Source organism: Vicia villosa, unplaced genomic scaffold, assembly GCF_029867415.1.
Source record: "Vicia villosa cultivar HV-30 ecotype Madison, WI unplaced genomic scaffold, Vvil1.0 ctg.000896F_1_1, whole genome shotgun sequence".
Classification (NCBI taxonomy): domain Eukaryota; kingdom Viridiplantae; phylum Streptophyta; class Magnoliopsida; order Fabales; family Fabaceae; genus Vicia; species Vicia villosa.
The window spans coordinates 588839-613943 of NW_026705404.1; the positions used below are offsets into that span (position 1 = coordinate 588839).

Genomic DNA, 25105 nt, shown 5'->3' on the forward strand with positions numbered 1-25105 from the left:
CAACGAATCAACAAAATCGAACGTTTTATCAACGTAAGACATCGAATTCATCATATTCCCGAAGTAGAACCGATTCCAGTTTCTCAAGAATTGATTCCTTCTGATCAACAAACCCCGAAGTTAGAGATGGTTGATGCTCGTCCTCTTAGAGACTATGCCGCTCCTTCACGAGCTGAACCGCACTCAAGTATCGCACCACCAGCGATTAAGGCAACCACTTTTGAACTAAAACCTTCGCTGGTACAAGCTGTCCAGCAGAACCAATTCTCTGGAAGTCCTGCAGACGATCCTAATCTCCATTTATCCGTGTTCGTGCAATACGCCGACACTGTCAAAGCTAACAATGTCAGTTCTGAAGCAATTCGATAACGTCTTTTTCCCTTATCCTTGAGAGATAGAGCTAGAGCGTGGCTTCAATCTTTACCCTCTAACTCCATAACGACCTGGGATGAATTGAAGACAGTTTTCTTAGCGAGATATTTTCCGCCTATAAAAACTGCTATGCTAAGAGGTCAGATCAACGGATTTACCCAAAAAGACAACGAATCACTCTTCGAGGCCTGGGAGCGATATAAAGATATGCTAAGACTTTGTCCTCATCATGGACTTGAACCATGGCTGATCATCCATACTTTCTATGGTGGTCTATTATATAACACTAAAATGACTACAGATGCCGCTGCTGGCGGAGCTCTAATGGACAAACCCCATGATGAAGCCTATAACCTCATATAGAACATGGCGCAAAACCATTACCAATGGGGAGGAGAACGAACCGCTGTAGAGAAATCCCAAACCAAAGGAGGAATGTACGAAGTTAGTGGTATAGACCGCGTTAACGCTAAAGTAGACGCCTTAACTCAAAAGATCGAGAACTTAACCATAACTCCTGCAGCCACCACGGCTGTTGTAACTCCTAACTGCGAGATATGCGGTTTAACTGGACATGTCATTGTCGAATGTCAACTGCTGACAGGTGTTCCACCTGATAAAGTGAATTATGCTCAGGGAAACCCTTACTCAAACACGTACAACCCTGGATGGAAGAATCATCCAAACTTCTCGTATAAGAATAACAATGTGTTATACGCACCTGGACAAGCACCTGTTGTTCCACCTGGCTATCAAAAAGCACCCGTAGCTGCTCCAAATGCCCCTAGGAAGTCAAACCTAGAAATCATGATGGAAAACTTCATAGATTCCCAACAACAAACTAACAAGGACTTCCTAAACCAAAACATTCATAATAGTGAGCAACTAAAACAATTAGCAAACAAAGTAGACGCTTTAGCTACACATAACAAAATGCTCGAAACGCAAATTTCTCAAGTAGCTCAACAACAAGCACCTACTGTTGCTCCTGCTGGCCAATTCCCTGCTCAACCACAACCTAATCCCAAAGGACATGCGAATGCAATTACACTACGAAGTGGAATGAATTAGGAGCTAGTGTTAGTTTGATGCCTCTTTCAACCTGTAAGAAACTAAACTTAGGTGAGCTTAAATCTACAAGAATGTCTCTTCAATTAGCCGATCGCTCAGTTAAATATCCTGTAGAAATGTTAGAAAATATCCCTGTGCGTGTAGGTCAATTCTACATCCCAACTGATTTTATCATCATGGATATTCAAGAAGATTCTAACATCCCGATCATACTAGGAAGACCATTCTTAGCAACCGCTGGTGCAATCATAGATGTTAAACGTGGGAAACTAACCTTTAAAGTTGGAGAAGAAAAGATTGAATTTATTCTATCTCACTTCTTAAAATCACCCGCAATAGATGACACATATTGTTTCATGCATATCACTGACGAATGCGTCAAAGAAGCAAAAACTGAACCACTCGAAAACCCAGGAATCCTAGAAATCCCTACAACCGAAACACCTGACGATAACATGCAAGAAGAAAGCCGAAACTTAAGCTTAAACAAATGTTTAGCATTAGCACCTGATCCTACACCTTCTCCTAATAAAAAAATGACAAACTCAAAACACTTCCTAAAAATCTAAGGTATGAATTCCTAGATACCGAACTCGCACGACCTGTAATAGTCAATGCTGACCTAGGACCGATAGAAACCGAAAAATTGTTAGAAGTCCTAAGAAAATATCCAACAGCTTTAGGCTATAAGATATCTGATCTCAAAGGAATTAGTCCCTCCATTTGTATGCATCGAATTATGCTTGAGGAAGACTCGAAAACCTCTAGAGAACACCAGAGGAGACTTAACCCAATCATGAGCGAAGTGGTTAGAAAAGAAGTTTTAAAACTTTTAGAAGCTGGAATAATATACCCCATATACGATAGTAAATGGGTTAGCCCAATTCATGTAGTACCTAAGAAAGGAGGAGTCATTATGATCAAAAATGAGAAAGGAGAATCCATAACTAAGCGAGTTGAATCTAGTTGGCGAATGTGCATAGACTATAGAAAATTAAATAAAGCCACTCGAAAAGACCATTTCCCCCTTCCATTCATAGATCAAATGTTAGAACGCCTAGCTAGACATTCCCATTTATGTTATTTGGACGGTTATTCCGGTTTCTTCCAAATCCCAATCCATCCTGTTGACCAAGAGAAATCAACATTCACCTATCCATTTGGAACCTTTGCCTATCGACGAATGCCATTCGGATTATGTAACGCTCCTGCGACGTTTCAAAGATGTATGATGGCAATATTCGCTGATTTCCTTGACAATATTATGGAAGTCTTTATGGATGACTTCTCCATATATGGACAAAGTTTCGAAGGATGTCTAGCAAATTTAGAAAAAGTTCTAGAACGTTGCGTGAAAGTTAACCTAGTGCTAAATTGGGAGAAATGTCACTTTATGGTACAAGAAGGGATTGTATTAGGACATATCGTGTCAAACAGAGGAATTGAAGTAGATAGAGCTAAAATAGAAGTTATTGAAAACCTTCAACCTCCAAAGACCGTAAGAGAGATACAAAGTTTCTTAGGACACGCTGGTTTCTACCGACGTTTTATTAAGGATTTCTCAAAGATAACTAAACCCTTAACTGAATTATTAATGAAAGACGCCGATTTTATCTTTGATGACAAATGCTTATAAGCTTTTAAGACCCTTAAAGAAGCATTAATCTCCGCACCCATTATGCAACCCCCCAATTGGACTGAACCATTCGAAATAATGTGTGACGCAAGTGATTACGCTGTAGGCACTGTTTTAGGACAACGAAAAGAAAAGAAACTTCACATCATTTACTATGCAAGTAGAACTATGGACGAAGCCCAAATGAAATATGCTACAACCAAAAAAGAGCTTTTGGCGGTAGTATTTGCTTTAGATAAATTACGTTCCTATCTAGTAGGAGCCAAAATAATCATATACACCGACCACGCTGCAATTAGGTACTTATTAACTAAAAAGGACACTAAACCGAGACTCCTAAGATGGATCCTGCTACTGCAAGAGTTCGACTTAGAAATTAAAGACAAAAAAGGAACAGAAAACGTTGTAGCAAACCACCTTTCTCATTTAGAAAATCTAGAACCTGAAACCGTACCAATTAATGATGATTTTCCTTACGATAAACTTATCGCTCAAATAGAGGGAAACACTTTTGATGAACCTGTCAAAACTATTCTAGCCATGACCATTACACCATGGTATGCGGATTTCATAAACTATTTAGTCGTTGGTGTACTCCCTCCTGATTTAAGTTGCCAACAGAAGAAGAAGTTCTTCCACGACCTAAAACAATACTATTGGGACGACCCTCTTCTTTTCAAGAGAGGCCCCGATGGAATCTTTCGACGTTGCGTACCCGAGGAAGAAATATAAAGTATAATAAAACACTGCCATTCAGCCCCTTATGGAGGTCATGCGAGCACGTCTAAAACTTGCGCAAAGATCCTCCAATCTGGACTTTATTGGCCTAACCTGTGGAAAGACGTTCACTTTGCCATTACAAACTGTGATAGATGTCAACGAACTGGAAACATTTCAAGACGAGACGAAATGCCTCAAAAAGGCATTTTAGAAGTAGAAATATTTGACGTCTGAGAAATAGACTTTATGGGTCCCTTTCCATCATCGTTTGGCAATAAGTACATCCTCGTAGCTGTCGATTATATTTCAAAATGGATAGAAGCTATAGCCTCTCCTACAAATGACACACGAGTAGTAACCAAGCTATTTAAAAATGTCATCTTTCCTAGGTTTGGCGTATCAAGACTAGTGATTAGTGATGGAGTCTCCCATTTCATTTCTAAAATCCTCGAAAAACTTCTTCAGAAATATGGAGTTAATCACCGAATAGCGACACCATACCACCCACAAACGAGTGGATAAGTGGAGGTATCTAACAGAGAGATAAAACAGATATTGGAAAATACTGTTGCTATATCTAGAAAAGATTGGTCCTCCAAGTTAAATGAAGCTTTATGGGCTTATAGAACAGCTTTCAAAACTCCAATAGGAACCACTCCCTTCAAACTCGTTTATGGAAAATCTTGTCATCTCCCGGTAGAACTAGAACATAAAGCTTATTGGGCCATTAAGAATTTATATTTTAACTATGCTACCGCTGGTGAAAAGCGCATTCTAGACATAAACGAATTAGAAGAACTTAGACAAGACGCTTACGAAAACGCTAGAATTTATAAAGAGAGAACGAAAAATGGCATGACAAGCGCATATCTAGGAAAATTTTTAACATAGGCGATAAAGTATTATTATTATTTAATTCTAGGCTGAATTTATTTCCTGGAAAATTACGCTCTATATGGTTTGGTCCTTTCGAAATTACTAACATTTTTCCGAGCGGAGCGATAGAAATTAGAGGGAAAACGGTTGAACCTTTTGTCGTAAACGGGCAACGCCTTAAACATTACCATCGTCTCGAGAACGATGAAAATATACAAATTTTCAAACTTGACGAGCCACCCGCTCAATCTGACAAATGAATTTCGTTTAAATTGTCGAGCTTACGACATTAAACAAATCGCTTCGTGGGAGACAACCCACATTTTTATTACTTTTTAATTTTCTTATTTTTCTTTAATCATTTAATTTTAATTTCAAATATCTGTTTTATTTTATTTTAAATTTTTATTTTATTTCATCCTTTGATTATAGTAATTATTATTATCATTATAATTATTATTATAATTATTATTATAAAAATTTCATCTTTATATTATTATTATTATTATCTTCTTATTATATCTTTTTATTTTTATTTATTTATTTTTATTTCTTTTTAATTTTCTTCTTTTTCAACATCCGTCTATTTCTGACTTAATTTTCATATTTTTCAACTTAACTCACAGGCTAACTTAGTTACTAACTTATCACGATGCAAGAAGTTGACAATATGGAAGTGGTGTTCAAAGGTAGAGGGCAAGTAGGAAGATATGTTAAGATGGCTGAGAGAAGAATGGATTTATCTCTCTATCCTCATTGCCCCACTATGAAGAGATTAGGAATTAAGGAAAGCGTCATGTACTTGCTGAACCAAATTGGTTGGACTGGTTCTCACTTGCTACGAAGATTTTGCACTTAACGAAAGCTCACTCTGGAATTCTTAAGTTCACTTACTTATCTGCCAAACTATGGACTAGGAATGAATAGAGGAGTAATCCTTTTTAGGCTGTTTGGACTCGAGTATCAATATTGTATCCAAGATTTTGCTGCTATGTTGGGACTTCCCAATGGAATGGATGCATTTACAGTGGTTCAAGAGGAATTATTTGCCTACCGTGAGCTCGAGCGCTTATGGGGAAGTATTACTGGTAACGATAATCTTGAAGAGCATGAATTTCATTCTGAGAATATTCATAATCCGGCCTTCAGATACTTCCACAAGATTTTAGCTCATTTTATTTTTGGTAAGCCTAAGAACGTCACCGAAGTATCTAGAGAAGACTGTTCATCATGTTTTGGAATCGTCCGGTCAATGCTGTTACTTTTACGCTAGCAAACTTTGAGCGCATCACGCAAGATGAAGTTTCACCTATTTGGATCGGAGGATTAGTTACCATGATTTCAAATGCTATAGGGCTGAGACAACCGCTTCTTAGATTGACACCGCTTGGTACTTATAACTCCATGGACGTTCGCTTCTGTTTTAATAGAGGTATCATAGGAAACCTTGGTCCTAATCAGTTTGAGCTTCTTATTGATAACCAAGTCTTGGATCAGTTCACCCTGCCTAATCCAAGGACGAGTGTGCATGACCCTGTTAGAACAAGATTTGTTCTGATCAATTATCTTAGTTTTGATGATAACAATAATATGAATTTTGCTTAAGATAATATGGTACTCTAATCCAATGCAATTTCCTTTTCAGGAAATATATAAAGAGTATGCATAATTCAGCGCTCAGAAGCTTTGTCTCAAATGGTTCAGCATGCAACATCAGAACATGGTCTGGCAAGACATCAGAAGATGGTCGAAGCAGAATCAGAACATGGATCTATGGAAGCATCAGAAGAACAAGAGAACAGAAGCACTGAAGTTCTGATGGTATCACGCTCAGAAGCACTTCAAGGTCAGAAGATCAGAAGATGCTTTGCACCAAGCTGTTTGACTCTGATGATATTCAAACGTTGTATTCACAAACATCAGATCAGAAGAAAGTACAAGTGGCAGGCTACGCTGACTGACAAAAGGAACGTTAGAAGCTATTAAAGGCAACGTCAGTAGACACAGCGTGAACAAGGCTCGAGGTAGTTGACAAAAGCGTATAACATTAAATGCGATGCTGTACGGAACACGCAAAGCATTAAATGCACTCAACGGTCATCTTCTCAAACGCCTATATATATGAAGTTCTGATGAGAAGCAAGGTTAACTACTCTGAACGATTCTGAAACAAAACAACTCATATTAACTTGCTGAAACTCTGTTCAAATCAAAGCTCAGAATCTTCATCTTCATCAAAGCTCACTACATTGATGTTGTAATATATTAGTGAGATTAAGCTTAAACGTTAAGAGAAATATCACTGTAGTGATTATAGCTTTTAAGAAGCATTGTAATACTCTTAGAAAGATTACATTAAGTTGTAAGTAACTAGAGTGATCGTGTTGATCAGAATACTCTAGGAAGTCTTAGCTTGTGTCTAAGCAGTTGTAATTAGAGTGATCACGTGGTGGTCAGGATACTCTAAGAAAGTCTTAGCTTGTGTCTAAGCAGTTGTTCCTAGAGTGATCAGGTTGTGATCAGGATACTCTAGAAGACTTAGTTGCGGACTAAGTGGAAAACCATTGTAATCCGTGCGATTAGTGGATTAAATCCTCAGTTGAGGTAAATCATCTCTGCGGGGGTGGACTGGAGTAGTTTAGTTAACAACGAACCAGGATAAAAATAACTGTGCAATTTATTTTTATCTGTCTAGTTTTTAAAGCTACACTTATTCAAACCCCCCCTTTCTAAGTGTTTTTCTATCCTTCAATTGGCATCAGAGCGCCGGTTCTAAGGTGCAAGCACTTAACCGTGTTTAGAAAAGATTCAGGAAGAGAAAAACGCTTCAGTTAAAAGATGGCTGGTGAATCTCAAACAAATCCAACTCCATCTACATCTGGCTCTGCTGAGCAATACAACGGTAACAATGGTTATACTAGACCACCAGTATTTGATGGTGAAAACTTTGAATACTGGAAAGATAAACTGGAAAGTTACTTTCTTGGTCTAGATGGTGATCTATGGGATCTTCTGATGGATGGTTACAAACATCCGGTAAATGCCAGAGGCGTAAAGCTGACAAGGCAAGAAATGAATGATGATCAGAAAAAGCTTTTCAGGAATCATCATAAATGCAGAACTGTTTTGCTGAATGCTATCTCTCATGCTGAGTATGAGAAGATATCTAACAGGGAAACGGCCTATGACATATATGAGTCCTTGAAAATGACTCATGAAGGAAACGCTCAAGTCAAGGAGACCAAAGCTCTTGCACTAATCCAGAAGTATGAAGCCTTCAAGATGGAGGATGATGAAGACATTGAAAAGATGTTTTCAAGATTTCAAACTCTTACTGCTGGATTGAGAGTTCTCGACAAAGGCTACACCAAGGCTGATCATGTAAAGAAGATCATCAGAAGTTTGCCCAGAAGATGGGGCCCAATGGTGACTGCATTCAAGATTGCCAAGAATCTGAATGAAGTCTCTTTGGAAGAACTTATCAGTGCCTTGAGAAGCCATGAAATTGAGCTGGACGCAAATGAGCCTCAAAAGAAAGGTAAGTCTATTGCATTAAAATCTAATATCAAGAAATGCACTAACGCTTTTCAGGCAAGAGAAGAAGATCCTGAAGAATCAGAATCTGAAGAAGAAGATGAACTGTCCTTGATCTCCAGAAAGCTAAATCAACTCTGGAAGACCAAGCAAAGGAAGTTCAGAGGCTTCAGAAGTTCAAAGAAATTTGAACGTGGAGAATCTTCTGATGACAGAAGATCTGACAAGAAGAAGGCTGTCTGCTATGAGTGCAATGAGCCTGGACATTACAAGAATGAGTGTCCGAATCTTCAGAAGGAGAATCCCAAGAAGAAGTTTCATAAGAAGAAAGGTCTTATGGCAACCTGGGATGAGTCAGAAGATGATTCAGACTCTGAAGATGAGCAGGCTAACTGTGCGCTGATGGCGACAGAAGATGACGGATCAGAATCTACATCAGAATCAGATTCTGAAGAGGTATTTTCTGAACTCACTAGAGATGAGTTAGTTTCCAGTCTAACAGAACTTCTGGAATACAAGTCTCAGATTAGTCTCAAATACAAAAAGCTGAGAAAGCTATTTGAATTTGAAACTAAGAAGCTTGAGTTGGAAAATTCTGAATTAAGAGAAAAACTTTTAAAATTATCCAATAATGTTGGATCTCCTTCTGATTCAGAAAAATCCACTCCTAGTTTAAACCATATTCTGAAAGAATATGATTTAAGTTTCAGGAAGTTCTTATCTAGAAGTATTGGCAGAAGTCAGCTAGCTTCTATGATATATGCTGTGTCTGGAAACAAAAGAGTCGGCATTGGTTTTGAGGGTGAAACCCCATACAAACTTGAACCTGTTGATGAAATGAAATTCACATACAAGCCATTGTATGATCAGTTCAAGTATAGCCACTCCCATGATATTAGGCACACATCACATGCACAAAGCTTTCACATTACACACACCATAAAGCATGTGACACAACCTAGGAAATATCATGAAACTCAGAGTAAGAAGTATCATTCTGTTCCTCCTATTGCTTACAATGTTAAACCCAAGTTCAATCAGAACTTGAGAAAAACTAACAAGAAAGGACCCAAGAAAATGTGGGTACCTAAGGATAAGATTATTCCTATTGCAGATATCCTTGGCTGCAAAAAGGACAAAGCACAACATGTCATGGTACCTGGACTCTGGATGCTCACGACACATGACAGGAAGAAGGTCTATGTTCCAAGACCTGGTGCTTAAGTCTGGAGGAGAAGTCAAGTTTGGAGGAGATCAGAAGGGCAAGATAATTGGCTCTGGAACTATAAAGTCTGGTAACTCTCCTTCCATTTCAAATGTACTTCTTGTAGAAGGATTAACACATAACCTCTTATCTATCAGTCAATTGAGTGACAATGGTTATGATATAATCTTTAATCAAAAGTCTTGCAAGGCTGTAAATCAGAAGGATGGCTCAATCCTATTTACTGGCAAGAGGAAGAACAACATTTATAAGACAGATCTGCAAGATCTTATGAGCCAGAAGGTGACTTGTCTTATGTCTGTTTCTGAAGAGCAGTGGGTCTGGCACAGAAGATTAGGTCATGCTAGTTTGAGAAAGATCTCTCAGATTAACAAACTGGATCTGGTCAGAGGACTCCCTAATCTGAAATTCAAATCAGATGCTCTTTGTGAAGCATGTCAGAAGGGCAAGTTCTCCAAACCTGCATTCAAATCCAAGAATGTTGTTTCTACCTCAAGGCCATTAGAACTCTTGCACATTGATCTGTTTGGCCCTGTCAAAACAGCATCTGTCAGAGGGAAGAAATATGGATTAGTCATCGTAGATGATTATAGCCGCTGGACTTGGGTAAAATTCTTGAAACACAAGGATGAGACTCATTCAGTGTTCTTTGATTTCTGCATTCAGATTCAATCTGAAAAAGAGTGTAAAATCATAAAGATTAGAAGTGATCATGGTGGTGAATTTGAGAATAGATCCTTTGAAGAATTCTTCAAAGAAAATGGTATTGCCCTAGATTTCTCTTGTCCTAGAACTCCACAGCAAAATGGAGTTGTAGAACGAAAGAATAGGACTCTGCAAGAAATGGCCAGAACCATGATCAATGAAACCAATATGGCTAAGCATTTCTGGGCAGAAGCAATAAACACTGCATGCTATATTCAGAATAGAATCTCTATCAGACCTATTCTAAATAAGACTCCTTATGAACTGTGGAAGAATAGAAAGCCCAACATTTCATATTTCCATCCTTTTGGATGTGTATGCTTTATTCTGAACACTAAAGATCATCTTGGTAAGTTTGATTCCAAAGCACAAAAATGTTTCCTTCTTGGATATTCTGAACGCTCAAAAGGCTACAGAGTATACAATACTGAAACATTGATTGTAGAAGAATCAATCAATATCAGGTTTGATGATAAGCTTGGTTCTGAAAAACCAAAGCAGTTTGATAATTTTGCAGATTGTGATATTGATATATCAGAAGTTGCTGAGCCAAGAAGCAACGCATCAGAAGCAGAGCTTCTTAGAAGCAAAGAATCTGAAGATCAAGTATCAGCTTCTCTGGAGGATCTAAGCATTTCTGAAGAACCATCTGTCAGAAGATCATCCAGACTCATCTCTGGTCATTCAGAAGATGTCATTCTTGGAAAGAAGGATGACCCAATCAGAACAAGAGCATTCCTTAAGAACAATGCAGATTGTCAATTAGGTCTTGTATCTTTGATCGAGCCAACTTCTGTTGATCATGCTCTAGAAGATCCAGACTGGATAATTGCTATGCAAGAAGAACTGAATCAGTTTACAAGGAATGATGTTTGGGATCTTGTTCCTAGACGAGATGGATTCAATATAATTGGTACAAAGTGGGTCTTCAGAAACAAGCTCAGTGAGAAAGGTGAAGTGGTAAGGAACAAAGCCAGACTGGTGGCTCAGGGTTATTGTCAGCAAGAAGGGATTGACTATACAGAAACCTTTGCACCAGTGGCCAGGTTAGAATCTATTCGTCTATTAATTTCATTTGCCACTCAACATAACATCACTCTCTATCAGATGGATGTTAAGAGTGCCTTCTTAAATGGTTATATAGATGAAGAAGTTTATGTCCATCAACCTCCTGGTTTTGAAGACTCTATGTCTCCTAATCATGTTTTTAAACTTAAGAAATCATTGTATGGATTAAAACAGGCTCCCAGAGCTTGGTATGAACGCTTAAGTTCTTTCCTTCTGGATAATGGTTTCACTAGAGGAAAAGTGGACACTACTCTCTTTTGTAAAACCTTTAAAAGGGATATTTTAATTTGTCAAATATATGTAGATGATATTATTTTTGGAACATCTAATGCTACACTTGGAAAGGAGTTTGCTGAGTCTATGCAGGCTGAGTTTGAAATGAGCATGATGGGAGAACTCAAGTATTTCCTTGGAATACAAATAAATCAAACATCAGAAGGAACGTATGTTCACCAAACCAAGTATGTGAAGGAACTTCTGAAGAAGTTTAATCTTCTAGACTGCAAAGAAGCCAAAACTCCTATGCATCCAACATGCATCCTAGGTAAGGATGAGGTAAGTAAGAAGGTAGATCAGAAGTTATACAGAGGTATGATTGGATCTCTTCTATATCTGACTGCTTCTAGACCTGACATTCTGTTCAGTGTTTGTTTGTGTGCTAGATTCCAATCAGATCCTAGAGAATCTCATTTAACTGCTGTTAAGAGAATTCTAAGGTATCTGAAAGGTACTACTAATGTTGGCTTAGTTTACAGAAAATCTAAAGAATACAACTTAGTAGGATTCTGCGATGCTGACTATGCTGGAGACAGAATTGAAAGAAAAAGTACTTCAGGAAGTTGCCAATTTCTTGGAAGTCATTTGATCTCCTGGTATAGCAAGAAGCAAGCAACTATTGCTCTATCAACGACAGAAGCAGAATATGTCGCTGCTGCTGGTTGCAGTACACAGATGCTCTGGATGAAGAGTCAGCTGGAAGATTATCAGATATTTGAGAGTAACATTCCTATATTTTGTGATAATACTTCTGCCATATGTTTATCTAAGAATCCTATTCTTCATTCAAAAGCTAAACATATCGAGATTAAACATCATTTCATAAGGGACTATGTTCAGAAGGGTGTTCTATCTTTAAACCTTGTGGATACAGACCATCAATGGGCTGATATCTTTACAAAACCCCTGGCTGAAGATAGGTTTAAGTTCATTCTGAAGAACATCAGTATGGATTTATGCCCAGAATGAGAAGATGAGAAGTTCTTATGTATGAGTATCTTCTGAAATGAAAGTGGATTATTTTTTTAATCAGAAGTTCTGATTGAAATCAATTAGAAATTATGATTCAGTTATTACTAACGTTTCATTGTCTAAGTTGATTCAGAACCTCTTTTAAAGCAAAACAGCTGTAACGTTTTATCTCGGGATGGTAAACCTGTCTTTACTGTTCATGGATAAGCGCGCGTGCAGTTGAAGGGACGCCGACCATAGGTAACTGTGTGTCATACCCCAAAATTTGCCCACCATATTTTCAAACTCAAGCTCATTGGAATGCCAGAAGCTCGAGACTCAACTGACTGTACACTCTCCTAAACGACAACCCTCCAATTAGGGTGTTGATTTTCTCAAAGTAAAATCAACTTCTGATACCTCAAACGTCTCCATGACCTAAAGATGACCTCTAAAAAATCATCCATATATTTTTGTCACTTTATTTACATTTATTTGAATTTTTATTCAATTAAAAATGAAATAAATTAAGTAAAAATACTAAAATAATTGGATTAATTCATATGGCTTGATTTTCAATCATTCAATGGCCCAAATACTCATATAATAGAGTCCAAATTCGTGCTATAGGGATTGTGAAACTAGATGGCCAAATTAAGAAAGAAACATGATGTTTTCTTCAAAACTCTAAGGGACCTCTTAACCATAATATCCAAGCCCACAAAATTAACCTAGGGCTTCTAATATATATACATATTAACCCTAATGATAGGGGGAGGAGGACGAAAAAAATCACAAGGAAACTAGGGCTTCCAAGTGCAAAAATTCTCAAAAGACAAGTGCAATTCGTGTTCATCTTTTCAGCCGCCTTCAGGACCAAACAACCATTGCATTCAACTCCTGAAGGTCCCAGGAGATCAACCACGCACTACTTGAAGCCTAAGACGTCCTCAAGTGGTTTTCTTGAGAACACGGTTTTATACATCAAACTTTCAAGTTCCAATTTTTCATACATATAATATGAATGAATCCTGCATACATAATTATGATTAGGATGATGTTTAGAAGATAACTGAACCACGAGTTTGAGTTTTTGACGCAGGAATCACATGGCACCATGTTTAGGGCATGGACGAAGGAGTTCTTCGTCTTCATGTTTTCAGGACGCTTCAATCGAAACGAGTTCCATATTCGTGATCAGGAGACGTTTTTTAGACGATCTGGGCTCTTTGTTTCCACTTTTGTCTGCTCGTTTTGCAGGTTCCAAATCGCGAGGATGAAGATGACGAACTCGCGGGAAAATCCGCAGGAAAAAGCGCATCTGATTCCGCAGCTGAATCCGCAGGGACTGGGGAAGAAGATGATGAGGTGGAACGTGGGAACTTTGACTCGCAGCGTGGCAGGCACGGATTCGCTGGTCAAACATCTTCGTCCTCTCTCTCCCACGCGCGTCTCCTTTATTGGCCAGTCAACAAGAACCAGAACCTCTCTCTTTCTCTAATTGGCTGCGTTAGCAAACTGGGACCCACGCCTGACTTTGAATTCCCCATGTGAGGTTTGTTTATATATTTTTTAATTGAATGAATTATAAAACTGACTAAACGTGTAGCTTGAGTGGAAAGGACAAGGGAATGCAATCTGGAGATCCTGTGTTCGAGTCCATGCTGGGACATTTGATTTTTAACAACCATACTCATAGAGATCCAGTGTTACGCGCCCGCATATAGCTCACGGTGCACCCTCAATTATCATCATCAGATCTCTACTATGCCTTGATCCAGGAGCCCAAGACGCGCCTGTCTACGGTACACCCTCCAGGAACTGCCACACAGGATCGCAAACGCCCAGCTAAGTTTCTTTATGTTTTATTTTAATTTTAATTTTGAAAAACCTTTTATTTGTTTTATTTTCTCTATTTGTTTTTTTGCCATTTTTTAAGATTATTTTTTTACATACTATTTATTAATATTTTCACCATTATTTTATTTTATTATATTTATTTTAAAAAAATCGAAAACTCGATAATAGTTTTTTTATATAGATTAAAATTTAAATACACTTTTAATTAATTGATAATTAGTATTAACCTTTGTGTTTATTTTTAAAACCCTTGTTCTATTTAATCGATTTCTTAGCCTTTTTATTAACCTTTCAAGGTTTCTGTAACATCATTTATTTTTTATTTGTAAACCTTGTAGGCCACAACAAGTTTTCTTAAAAAAGGCTCTTCAGGGTTTGTAAACCTTTTTTGGGTTTGTAGATCATTCATACATTAACCTACCTTTTTTTGTTCAATTCTTTTCAGGATTAATCAAAATTCTTCCGACCACGCGCCATGCCAATCAAGAAGCTAAGTTTCTAAACTTTTTCCTTTATTTTTATTATTTATTTTGATTAAATATTATTTTTGTCATTTTTACTTCAAATAGTCAATACACTCACTTCCTTCTTTATCTTCTGTCAACTCCAATGGTCAGAGTCAATGCTTCAGGCTTCAAGGCAAACCTTTGCCCATCAACCCCGTCAAATGCAAAGCCAAAGGTCTGTCAAATTGCTAAAGCTACGAATGTCGGTAAACCTAAACCCTATTTTATTATTACTTATGTCAAACCCTATTAAGGGATCCGCTGGTTTCATTGTCCCCTTCCCCATATTATTATGTAACTGTTTCCTGGTTGTATTGTTTGGCCTTGAAGGCACTTAAAACTGTTGTCTACTATATTATTATATTATTCTTACTGCGTGGTTAGTAATATAGGGAGTGACAAGATTAATTAATCAAACGTTAGATCACTAACATTACAAGATGAATTATTCGAATACAACCACGTGATTGTTGCACCCACACACCTTTAGGGTAATCCCTCTGGTTGCCTTATTACTGTTGCCTGTTGCCTTTAATTGTACTAAATAGTCAAGTCCCTCAATTCCGAGGATACCTAAGCAAAACAAATGTTGCCCTAAGTTCATTATCATCATCGATTATGTCCCTCGAAGTTGCCTCGGTAAAAAAGATATGATGATTGTCCAATTGCTAAGGTATCCTCGCATGATGTCCAAAAAGATTAATGACTATTATATCCTTCCCTCAGACTACCTGCCCTCTTTACGGCAAGGGACAGTCTTATGGCGAACGATTACTCGATGACCCTTCAACATCCAATTGAAAGACTTCCTACCCTTTATGGTATGGACAGATCCTTTCGCCTGAAAAGCTAAAAGAACAAATTTTTAAACTTAGGGTAAGTTGCTATTAATTGCTTGCTCAATTCAAAATTCAAATTCAAATTCAAAATTCAAACTCTTTTTCAAATACTTTCAAAACAATTTCGAACAAAGACTACGCTTATTTACAAGCTAAAGTTCTTTTCCGAAATTCTATTCATACACTGCTTTTTAAACAAATCAAACAAACATGAGCTAAGCAAGTTAAGAGCCCGTAGATAACTACGGATGAAAAGGGTGCCTTACACCTTCCCTTTGCATAACTTACCCCCCGAACTCAAAATCTTTTAAGAGGTATTTTCCTGTTCTTTTAGCCTTTCCTAAAAATGGATAAAATAAAAGTCGGTGGCGACTCTTGCTTACTGCGACATTTTCGATTATAAAAAGTCCGTTCACCGTATTACAGAACTGGCGACTCTGCTGGGGATGCTTTCGAATAAAAGAGGGGTTACCTTAAAGTTTAGGATCACTTTAATTGTTTGATTTGTTTGCTTTATATTTCAAAGGTTGTTTTGGGTATTTACTTGTGTGAAAGATCCTAACCCGGATCTGAGAACCTTAGGTAAATGGCATGAGACCAAGGAGACTGCACAGCGTATACTGATGTGGTTGATATGGTGGCCATCGTTAGTGTGACACATTTGTTTGTCCTAGTGTTCCTTGGGATCCGACTTGAGGAAACACTTGGCTGCTGCGTGGTGTCATTAAGCACTAATTTGCCCTAGAACCCTAGTTGAACTTGACTTTGGCCTATTAGCAAGTAGCGAGATAGCTGGCTTTGGTTCCGACCGAAGTTGGTTGATACTCGAAGCTACACTCATATGGACTGGACTTTCAGGACCTTCTTGGTTGGTGATTCGATTGCCGAACTGAGATAAGCGCCTTCGAGAAAGGTCAATGATATGAGCTCCCTAGAACCCGATCTTTATATAGGACAGGTTGAACCAACTTAACTTCAGTGGGGGGTACTTACCTACCAACTTCATGCAAGCCTTTAAACCTAAGGACTCTTGTGTGACCTGTTTGTTATCTAATTTTCTATTTCCTTGCAGGATTGCTTGTAGGACATTTTCGTCCTCATTACCTTATGCTCTAACTTTATATTTCCTCGCAGGATTGCTTGTAGGACATTTCGTCCTCATTGCCTTACGCTTTAACTTTCTACTTTCTTGCAGGATTTGCCTGTAGGACAATTTGACCTTATGCTTTACTTAATGCATTGCATCTGCATGACATCATGACACCATGAGCATAACATGATTTAACTAACCCTTTCAAGGATCTTAGGAATTTAGGGCGCACAATTTTAAGTGCTCTTATCAAGGACGAATTTCCTAATCAAGGGGCAAGAGGATTTACTTTCCTCCGGCCGCATACTTTCCTATTCAAAGACTCGATACCTAGCAAGGGGCAAGAGGATTTATTTTCCTTTGGCCACATACCTTCCAATAACAGAAGTATCCTGAATCAGAGGCGATGATCCACTCGATATGGTGAGCTTGATTCTCAAAGAAGGATGTTCAAATACAAGAGTCCGAATTCTTCAAACAAATATGCGACCAAATCACTTTCCAATGTTGCTAACTAAATTCCTTAAAGATCCTTGAAAAACATTTCATTCGCATTCATGACATCGCACATTTCTAACTTTGTTTTCAGGTTCCGCCTCGACAATCATTCCTCTCAGATATAATCGAGCTGGAGATTCATTCTGACAAGCCCTTTTACATTCCAAAACTTCGTCAAATAACTCATCGACTCTTACAAGCAAGCATTCTCTATCAGATATGGTCTAATGTACGACCCGTTCCGGTATCTTCAGTCAGATATGGTCTAATGTATGACTCGTTCTGGCATTATTCATCAGATATGGTTTAATGTAGGACTCGTTCTGGTATTCCCCTTCAGATATGGTTTAATGAATAACTCGTTCTGATATCCTTCCTCAGATATAGTCCAATGTATGACTCGTTCTGACATTCCAACAGATATGGTCTAACATACGACTCGTTCTGCTATTCCTCAACAGATATAGTCTAATGTATGGCTCGTTCTGATATGGTCTAATGTATGACTCGTTCTGACACTCCTCTACAGATATGGTCTAAAGCATGACCCGTTCTGGTCTTCTCAATCAGATACACATTCCGGAAGCTCGAACCCCGGATACTCTGAATCTCTACACCAAGTCCTACAACAACGACGCAAGCCAGATACACCTAAGCGTCAATTCACCAAAATCCAGAGCCTTCCGCTCAAACATTACGACATCTGTTGAAGATCAGATTAATTACTCGGAGGGATGCTCCTAAGAATTCTAACACCTATGGCTATAAACTCAATGCGAGGTGCGCGTACCGTTCCAATATTCCTGGACATCACAAAAACAATTGCTGGACATTGAGGAATAAGATTCAAGATCTGATCAATGATGGGAAAGTCAAATTCAATCCTCCTGAAACTCCAGTGGTGATCACTTCTCCTATGCCTAGTCATGACAAGACTGACTAACGTCTAGACGGACAAACTTCTGGATCATTAGATCTACTTTCATTTGCAAGTTTCTCTTCTGTTTTTTAAACATTCGACTTATGATAGACATTATCTGTTTTAATAATCATCATCAGTGCATTGCATATGTTTGTCTTGAATAAATTATTTCGCTATCACTCATCTAAACTGCATCTTTACTTTGCATATGTTTTATGATACTCAACTCCTGCTAAAGTTGTATACCTTTTGAGGGAGGATGACGAAAACGATACCGCAACCTTATACAATATGCTTTTGAACAGACTATGTTGACGATGTACAGGCATTGTTTCAAATCCTAAACAGTGGAGATATAAGGATGTTAATCCCTCGTCAACCCCTTTGAGCCTAAGAAGTAGAAGTTTCTTTCTTGTACTAATTAAAACCCTTGATCATAACCTGGGGCAGGGTAGTTCTCAGTTAATTTGGCTGCGCATTCTGTTTTAAAGAATCATTCATTACACCTTTCAACAAAGGTTTCAATCACAAGCGCTCATCCGCACACATCAAAGAAGTGTTAGAGATATCAATCAAAAGCCAATGAGGGTTCATCAATCATTAAGCAAGACAATCAATATCTTTCAAAAAAAAAAAATGAATGGAAAAATGAAAAAAAAAACATATAAAAGCCTGCTAAGTCAAAAATCAATAGACGACTTAGGCAAAAATCAAGGCATCCCGCTGACTGTAATCTCAGAAATAAACAGTTCAGGCAAAAGTTAGGGATATAAAAAGATGAAAAAAAGAAGTCAATAAATTCCTGAACAACACAGCGTTGTGACTACCAAAAGGAAGAAATGACTGCCGTCTCAAAAAGTCCTCTCTGCTTGTGAACCATCATCATTATCAAAGGTGCAAATTCAAAAGTCTGCTGGAAACTGAATGCATAAGTTGAATTAACTGAGCTTAGGATCGAGGATCATCACGAAGAAGGGGATGGGTATAAATAAATTTTTGAGCCTTTATCCTTTGTTTCTTAAACCGTGAACCAAGCCACGTTACAACCCTTGAAAGTCCTAACTGAAGCATGGTTAGTTCGAAAGCATACTGCCGCCAAAAAGGTATCCTGACTCCTTAAGGTTTACCAAAAATGCTGAGTTGATATTTCATTTTCTACAAACGTCACGCTGTTACAAATGTCATGTTTTTACAAATATCACACTTTTACACCTCCTGTGTAATGTTTTTCAAAAAACTCAAGACAGACATATGCACTGCATCTCATGAATTCATTATTAAACATATTCTGCTACATAATTTCAAATGTTAGCATCAGAAAGAACTTGCACAGGTTATAACTAATGACTAACAGTTATCCCGACAGACAAGATCACTCTAGAAGCAATGTCTCCTGCGTATACAAGGGGCATGACACGTTTTGCTCAATCAATCTGGGGCAATCCAGTCAAGATTCAAAGAATCTCTCAAATGCCAAACAGTCAAAGGCCTACATCTCAAATGGGTTTCAAATATTTCCCGATCAATCTGGGGCAATCAAGTCAAGATTCCGAGAATCTTTCAAGGATGCCAAAAGCAACCAGGGCCATGCATCCAAATAGATCTGAAACTACTTCCCAACCAACATGGGATAATGTCTTTGGCCTATGATTACTAGGGGCATGTCGCCCGTAGTGCACATCTCATAAAGTCCTCGCGAGGCGAATCTCTCCAAAGTCCCTACTAACTGGGGCAAATCTATGCAAGTCCAGTTTGACATCTTGATCAACATTCAGTGGCATCACTGGCATGTCTTAATTAAAGTCCAGGAATGATAGGTACTATAATATTGGGGGCAACATTCAAGACATCCACGTCTTCCCACAGAGCCGGGTTCACAAGATCATATCCCCACAGAGTAATCACTAAGAAGATACCTTCAAATGCTCTCGTCCCGACAAAGACATGGCTCCCCAACATGGTTTTCCTTTATCCCCAATCAGGGAATATCAAGTTACTGATCATCCCCAAGCAGAAATTATAAATCCCCAACTGAGCATCTTCAAGACGGAATCAAACATGAAAAACACAAAGACCTGGAGATTTATTTTCTCGACGAAGATAAATCATATTTGCATACCACATGACACAAACATACATCGCATATATCACTGCATAACAAACCCATAACATACGAAGTTTCTCATTTATTTTGAGATACTCATTACATAAACGCATGCATCATGACATAAGAAAACTAACCTCTACTTTTCAGGATACTACTATCTCTATTTGCAAGAGTTAAGTCGACACCTTTGACGGTTCCTTAACAATCTATTTCCAAGTATTAAGTCGACACCTTTGACGGTTCCTTAATATATCAAGAGTTAAGTCGACACCTTTGACGGTTCCTTAACAATCTATTTCCAAGTATTAAGTCGACACCTTTGACGGTTCCTTAATATATCAAGAGTTAAGTCGACACCTTTGACGGTTCCTTAACAAACTATTTTCAAGTATTAAGTCGACACCTTTGACGGTTCCTTAATATCTCCAGAGTTAAGTCGACACCTTTGACGGTTCCTTAACGACATACTTCAAGATATAAGTCGACACCTTTGACGGTTCCTTATACAATCTATCTACATATCTGAGTCGATACCTTTGACGGTGCCTCAATGATATGCTTCAAAGTTAAGTCGACACCTTTGACGGTTCCTTAACAACCCACATCAAGAGTTAAGTCGACACCTTTGACGGTTCCTTAACAACCCACATCAAGAGTTAAGTCGACACCTTTGACGGTTCCTTAACGACGTATTTCAAATTTAAGTCGATACCTTTGACGGTTCCTTAAATAACCCAATACAGACTTGAGTCGACACCTTTGACGGTTCCTCAACATTCAAAAAAAAAAAAAGAAGAAGACAGCAAAAAGCAGAAATCTCGCAACAATCCATACTCCAACAACTACCAGATGGCATCTACAAGCCCATCTCCGACAAAAGTCCCTACTTCAAATAGGGCAAATTTCTTGGTATTCTTGTGTTCAATCATCTTCCACCTTCAGATACCGACTGGCACACAAACCACTCTACATCTTCAGGTTCAAGATAATTGAACAGGGGCAGCTGTCATACCCCAAAATTTGCCCACCATATTTTCAAACTCAAGCTCATTGGAATGCCAGAAGCTCGAGACTCAACTGACTGTACACTCTCCTAAACGACAACCCTCCAATTAGGGTGTTGATTTTCTCAAAGTAAAATCAACTTCTGATACCTCAAACGTCTCCATGACCTAAAGATGACCTCTAAAAAATCATCCATATATTTTTGTCACTTTATTTACATTTATTTGAATTTTTATTCAATTAAAAATGAAATAAATTAAGTAAAAATACTAAAATAATTGGATTAATTCATATGGCTTGATTTTCAATCATTCAATGGCCCAAATACTCATATAATAGAGTCCAAATTCGTGCTATAGGGATTGTGAAACTAGATGGCCAAATTAAGAAAGAAACATGATGTTTTCTTCAAAACTCTAAGGGACCTCTTAACCATAATATCCAAGCCCACAAAATTAACCTAGGGCTTCTAATATATATACATATTAACCCTAATGATAGGGGGAGGAGGACGAAAAAAATCACAAGGAAACTAGGGCTTCCAAGTGCAAAAATTCTCAAAAGACAAGTGCAATTCGTGTTCATCTTTTCAGCCGCCTTCAGGACCAAACAACCATTGCATTCAACTCCTGAAGGTCCCAGGAGATCAACCACGCACTACTTGAAGCCTAAGACGTCCTCAAGTGGTTTTCTTGAGAACACGGTTTTATACATCAAACTTTCAAGTTCCAATTTTTCATACATATAATATGAATGAATCCTGCATACATAATTATGATTAGGATGATGTTTAGAAGATAACTGAACCACGAGTTTGAGTTTTTGACGCAGGAATCACATGGCACCATGTTTAGGGCATGGACGAAGGAGTTCTTCGTCTTCATGTTTTCAGGACGCTTCAATCGAAACGAGTTCCATATTCGTGATCAGGAGACGTTTTTTAGACGATCTGGGCTCTTTGTTTCCACTTTTGTCTGCTCGTTTTGCAGGTTCCAAATCGCGAGGATGAAGATGACGAACTCGCGGGAAAATCCGCAGGAAAAAGCGCATCTGATTCCGCAGCTGAATCCGCAGGGACTGGGGAAGAAGATGATGAGGTGGAACGTGGGAACTTTGACTCGCAGCGTGGCAGGCACGGATTCGCTGGTCAAACATCTTCGTCCTCTCTCTCCCACGCGCGTCTCCTTTATTGGCCAGTCAACAAGAACCAGAACCTCTCTCTTTCTCTAATTGGCTGCGTTAGCAAACTGGGACCCACGCCTGACTTTGAATTCCCCATGTGAGGTTTGTTTATATATTTTTTAATTGAATGAATTATAAAACTGACTAAACGTGTAGCTTGAGTGGAAAGGACAAGGGAATGCAATCTGGAGATCCTGTGTTCGAGTCCATGCTGGGACATTTGATTTTTAACAACCATACTCATAGAGATCCAGTGTTACGCGCCCGCATATAGCTCACGGTGCACCCTCAATTATCATCATCAGATCTCTACTATGCCTTGATCCAGGAGCCCAAGACGCGCCTGTCTACGGTACACCCTCCAGGAACTGCCACACAGGATCGCAAACGCCCAGCTAAGTTTCTTTATGTTTTATTTTAATTTTAATTTTGAAAAACCTTTTATTTGTTTTATTTTCTCTATTTGTTTTTTTGCCATTTTTTAAGATTATTTTTTTACATACTATTTATTAATATTTTCACCATTATTTTATTTTATTATATTTATTTTAAAAAAATCGAAAACTCGATAATAGTTTTTTTATATAGATTAAAATTTAAATACACTTTTAATTAATTGATAATTAGTATTAACCTTTGTGTTTATTTTTAAAACCCTTGTTCTATTTAATCGATTTCTTAGCCTTTTTATTAACCTTTCAAGGTTTCTGTAACATCATTTATTTTTTATTTGTAAACCTTGTAGGCCACAACAAGTTTTCTTAAAAAAGGCTCTTCAGGGTTTGTAAACCTTTTTTGGGTTTGTAGATCATTCATACATTAACCTACCTTTTTTTGTTCAATTCTTTTCAGGATTAATCAAAATTCTTCCGACCACGCGCCATGCCAATCAAGAAGCTAAGTTTCTAAACTTTTTCCTTTATTTTTATTATTTATTTTGATTAAATATTATTTTTGTCATTTTTACTTCAAATAGTCAATACACTCACTTCCTTCTTTATCTTCTGTCAACTCCAATGGTCAGAGTCAATGCTTCAGGCTTCAAGGCAAACCTTTGCCCATCAACCCCGTCAAATGCAAAGCCAAAGGTCTGTCAAATTGCTAAAGCTACGAATGTCGGTAAACCTAAACCCTATTTTATTATTACTTATGTCAAACCCTATTAAGGGATCCGCTGGTTTCATTGTCCCCTTCCCCATATTATTATGTAACTGTTTCCTGGTTGTATTGTTTGGCCTTGAAGGCACTTAAAACTGTTGTCTACTATATTATTATATTATTCTTACTGCGTGGTTAGTAATATAGGGAGTGACAAGATTAATTAATCAAACGTTAGATCACTAACATTACAAGATGAATTATTCGAATACAACCACGTGATTGTTGCACCCACACACCTTTAGGGTAATCCCTCTGGTTGCCTTATTACTGTTGCCTGTTGCCTTTAATTGTACTAAATAGTCAAGTCCCTCAATTCCGAGGATACCTAAGCAAAACAAATGTTGCCCTAAGTTCATTATCATCATCGATTATGTCCCTCGAAGTTGCCTCGGTAAAAAAGATATGATGATTGTCCAATTGCTAAGGTATCCTCGCATGATGTCCAAAAAGATTAATGACTATTATATCCTTCCCTCAGACTACCTGCCCTCTTTACGGCAAGGGACAGTCTTATGGCGAACGATTACTCGATGACCCTTCAACATCCAATTGAAAGACTTCCTACCCTTTATGGTATGGACAGATCCTTTCGCCTGAAAAGCTAAAAGAACAAATTTTTAAACTTAGGGTAAGTTGCTATTAATTGCTTGCTCAATTCAAAATTCAAATTCAAATTCAAAATTCAAACTCTTTTTCAAATACTTTCAAAACAATTTCGAACAAAGACTACGCTTATTTACAAGCTAAAGTTCTTTTCCGAAATTCTATTCATACACTGCTTTTTAAACAAATCAAACAAACATGAGCTAAGCAAGTTAAGAGCCCGTAGATAACTACGGATGAAAAGGGTGCCTTACACCTTCCCTTTGCATAACTTACCCCCCGAACTCAAAATCTTTTAAGAGGTATTTTCCTGTTCTTTTAGCCTTTCCTAAAAATGGATAAAATAAAAGTCGGTGGCGACTCTTGCTTACTGCGACATTTTCGATTATAAAAAGTCCGTTCACCGTATTACACTGTGCAAGTCACCTCATTTGTCTTTATTATCTCTCCTCATGTCACGTAACATTAAATGCTATTCATCATCATTTTTTTTAAAACGCTTCTCCTTTCCTCTTATTTTTTTCTCTATTGCTCTCTTTCATTTTTTTTTCTATTTAAATCCTCCGTTCCTTTGCATTCCTCATCAAGTTTTTTTTCTCTCTCTTCTATTTCCTTTCTTGCTCAAACAAAGTCTTTTTATTTTTCTCTTTAAAAAATTCCTAGTTCAAACCTAGCGGTTACTCAGTTACCGGATGTGAAGCATATCTTGGGATGGCTCTCCAAGTCTCTTTCAAGACAGATCTCTTCCTCAATGCTGTTATCAACATTTATCCAAAGGAAGAAGACCTTCTTGAGTCACTGGAGCCCGTTTGCAACATTAGCTCCCTGTCTGTGAACTGTCCCTCACTTCCTCCCTGGTCTCTTGAATCTCTCCTACAGTGGAGGTTTTAGTCTGAAA

General features: G+C 38.0%; 1 non-coding gene across 1 annotated transcript; it reads right to left on the reverse strand.

Moving 5' to 3' along the window:
* Positions 1-501: 501 nt before the first annotated feature.
* LOC131632062 (small nucleolar RNA R71) lies at positions 502-608 on the reverse strand. Its single transcript, XR_009292901.1, has one exon. It is a non-coding gene; the product is annotated as a small nucleolar RNA R71 (small nucleolar RNA).
* Positions 609-25105: the final 24497 nt, after the last annotated feature.